The sequence below is a fragment of the Mastomys coucha genome, unplaced genomic scaffold, assembly GCF_008632895.1.
Source record: "Mastomys coucha isolate ucsf_1 unplaced genomic scaffold, UCSF_Mcou_1 pScaffold15, whole genome shotgun sequence".
Taxonomy (NCBI): Eukaryota; Metazoa; Chordata; class Mammalia; order Rodentia; family Muridae; genus Mastomys; species Mastomys coucha.
Window position 1 is genome coordinate 84768929 of NW_022196897.1, and position 3618 is coordinate 84772546.

The following is a 3618-nucleotide window of genomic DNA, read 5'->3' on the forward strand; positions in this document are numbered from 1 at the left end:
CTATTGATGACCTTAAAAGCTTCCTGAACTAAATGAACTAAATGTGGTAACTCTGGATAGTCTTGGGAAAGGGAACTATTCCTTGGTTAGCAAGGCTGGTCAGCCTGATAGAGGTAGCCCTTGGAGGGAGCAAAGGCTGAGGAGCTTTAATAGGGGGTTTGGTGGGAGCCAGGATTTTATTGTGGCCTAAAGGAGTATATGGGGTCTCGACCTTCAGTTTAATAGTGAACAATAGTCTATCATCATATCTTTCTTTGTAAAACCTAAGACCCCAGGTATAGTCCCTGGTCCAATATAAGGCCTGCTTTCCTGGTTTAATGAATGAGATTCAAAGTGGGTGACACCATCCTGAGCAGTGATTCCATCTACCTTGAAAGCTGTCAGAGTAGTCAGCAATAAGAGATAGGGTCCTTTCCAGCATTGCTGGAGCTTCTGGGCGCGATGTCGTCTCACGTAGACTGAATCCCCAAGCTGGAATGGATGTGAGGTTTTAGGGGTCCCAGGTTCGTAAGAAGCTGCCAGTTGTGATCATACTTCTTTCTGTACCACCTGCAGGCCCTTTAACCTGGCATACAAATCATTGTTACTATGACAAGTGGGTTCCAGGGCATCCCCCAGAAAAGTCAGGGGAGTAGAAATCCCATACAAGATTTCAAAAGGAGTCAGAATAAAATGGGAGGGGGTGTTTCTGACTCTAAACAGGACCAAGGGAAGGAGCACCACCCAGTCAGCACCAGTCTCCATGGTCAATTTAGTCAAGGTCTCTTTTAGGGTTCTGATATCCCTCTCTACCTGCCCTGAGCTTTAAGGTCTATAAATACAATGAAATTTCCAATCGACCTCTAGGTACCTGGCCACTCCCTGGCTTACCTTGGCAATGAAGACAGAGCCATTATCAGATCTAATTACGTTAGGTACTCCAAATCAGAGGAAAATTTCTTCCAGTATCTTCTTAACTATCACTGTTGCAGTCTTCTGCTTGGTAGGGAAGGCTTTTACCCATCCTGAGAAAGTGTCTCTGAAAACTAGAAGATATTTATAGCCATACTTGCCTGATTTTATCTCGGTGAAGTCCACTTCCCAGTAGGCTCCCAGCTTATCTCCCTGAGGTCTTTACTAGGGTCAGCTTTGTTTCTGCAAGCATTTACCTTCTGGCAGGGCACAAAACTATGAACTATTTGTTCTACCAGGTGTTTCAGTCCTGGAATATAATACTTAGATCTTAAGGCAGTTTGAGTTAACTTCCTTTCCCCCAGGTGGGTCCATTGATGCTTTTGCTTTATCATTGTCCATGCTTGTTCCTGTGGTAGAATCTTCTTTCCTGAGAGTGTACACCAGAGTTCTTTTTCCTGATCAAAGCAGTTGTCGGGGCCTCTTGAGAAGACCACCAAATCTTCAGCAGAGTACCGGAACTTGGGTCCTGGTGGTTCTGGGTCTGGGACCACCATCACTGGGGCAACTCTTGAGGCTACTGCCCTGGCCTCCTGGTCTGCCAGATTATTTCCTCTGGCTACAGAGGAGTCACGCCCTGGTGACCCAGACAGTGTATGATACTCACTTTTGCTGGCTTGTGCAGGGCTTTTAACAAGGCCAGAATTTCAGATTTGTGCTTCATCTCCTGTCCTCCAAAGGTTAGCCGTCCTCGCTGCTGGTAGATAGCACCATGAACATGTGCTTTGGCGAAGGCATACCCGCTATCTGTATAGATGTTGACCTTCTTGCCTTCCCCCAACTCAAGGGCCTTGGTGAGGGCAACGAGCTCAACCTTTTGGGCAGAGGTTCCTTCAGGCAGAGCCTGTGCCCATATGATTTGTTGTTCGTCTACCACAGTAGCACCTGCTCACCATTTTCCTCCTTCCAGGAAACTGCTTCTATCAGTGAAGCAAGTAGCCTCAGCCTGGGGCTAATCAGACAGATCTTTGCACCAGCCATATGCTACAACAAGCACCTGCTGACAGTCATGGATATGAGGCTCAAGGTCAGGATCTGGAAGTAAGGTGGCTGGGTTCAGGCCCATAGGGAGTGCAAGAGTGATTCTGTCAGAGTTGAGCAACAGAGTCTGATAGTGAGTCATACGAGCATTAGTAAGCCACCTGTTAGGTGGCTGGCGAACCATGCTCTCCAGAATGTGTGGAGCAAATACCTCCAAGTCCTGTCCCATAGTTAATTTATCTGCGTCTTTAACCAACATAGCAACTGCAGCCTTGATCCACAGGCAAGTGGGCCACCCTGCCACCACTGGGTCCAGCTTTTTGGACAGATATGCCACTGGTCTTTTCCATGGTCCCAGTTTCTGGGTAAAGACCCCTTTAGCTATATTCCTGTTTTCTGCCACAAACAAGTGGAAAGGCTTGGTTACATCTGGGAGACCCAGGGCAGAGGCTGACATTAGGGTTGTCTCAATGGCCTTAAAAGCCTATTGTTCTTTTTCTCTGCAGACAAAGGGCTGTTTGTTCTTTGTGATTGAGTATAATGGAGCTGCCATCTCAGTGAATCCAGGTATTCATAGGTGACAGAAACCGGCTGTGCCCCAAAACTCTCTGACTTGTTTTTGGTTAGTGGGCAGTGGAATATGGAACAGTTTCTTTTCTAGCCTCTGACAGCCACCTCTTTCCCTCTTTAAGCAGATACCCCAGGTAACTAACCTGCAAACTGCAGATCTGGGCCTTCTTAGCTGAGGTGTGGTAGCCCAGTTTTCCTAGTTCAGTGAGAAGGCATTTTGTTCCTTCTAAGCACAGTTCTTTGCTGGAAGTGGCTAAAAGGAGGTCATCCACTTATTGCAACAGAGTTACCTGAGGGTTGGCTGCTGGGACCATGGCCAGATCTTGGTGTAGGGCCTTGTCAAAGATGGTAGGGTTGTTCTTGAAACCCTGGAGCAGGCGAGTCCATGTGAGTTGCCCCGTCACACCCGAGTCTGGGTCCTTCCATTCAAAGGTGAAATATTCCTGACTCTTGGTGGCAGGGACAAGCAAAAGAAGGCATCCTTGAGATCTATAACTGTGTACCAAGTTCTGGAGGGAGGCAAAGAACTCAACAGGTTATATGGGTTGTGGACTGTCAGTTGGAGGTCAGTCAGCCACTTGTTCACTTCCCTGAGGTCCTGGATGGGCCTATAGTCATTAGTACCAGGTTTCTACACAGGGAGCGGGGGTGGGGGTGGTTTCAGGCAGACTAACATTTCCACAGAATCCCCAGCTGGAGAAGGTGTAAAATGTGGGGTTGGATCCCATCTTGAGCCTCCTTGGACATAGGATACTGGCGGACTGTTATTGGGCTGGCTTGGGCTTTTAGGTGTATTTTGGCAGGAGGCCGATTTTTGGCTTTCCCATTCCTGCAGTTTCTGCCCATGCCTGTAGGTAATTCTGCAACTACCAGTCCAAATCTTTAGCTTTTTGACTCCCATCTTCAAACAACTGATATTCATCTTCTAAAGTCATGGTCAATACCTGAATAGGCTCTCCTGCCAGACCTTGACCTGTGGTCCTTCAGGGAGTAAATGGATTTGGGCCCCCATCTTAGTGAGGAGGTCTCTCCCCAACAAGAGGTAGGGACATTCAGAAATAACAATGAATGAATGGGATACCCAGCCCACACCAAGATCCACTGTTATTCAGGTAG

The 3618-nt window shown here is 47.6% G+C and overlaps 1 pseudogene; it reads right to left on the reverse strand.

Moving 5' to 3' along the window:
- Window positions 1-910: 910 nt before the first annotated feature.
- The window catches only part of LOC116091744, a 5463-nt pseudogene continuing 2755 nt past the window's right edge, over window positions 911-3618 (reverse strand).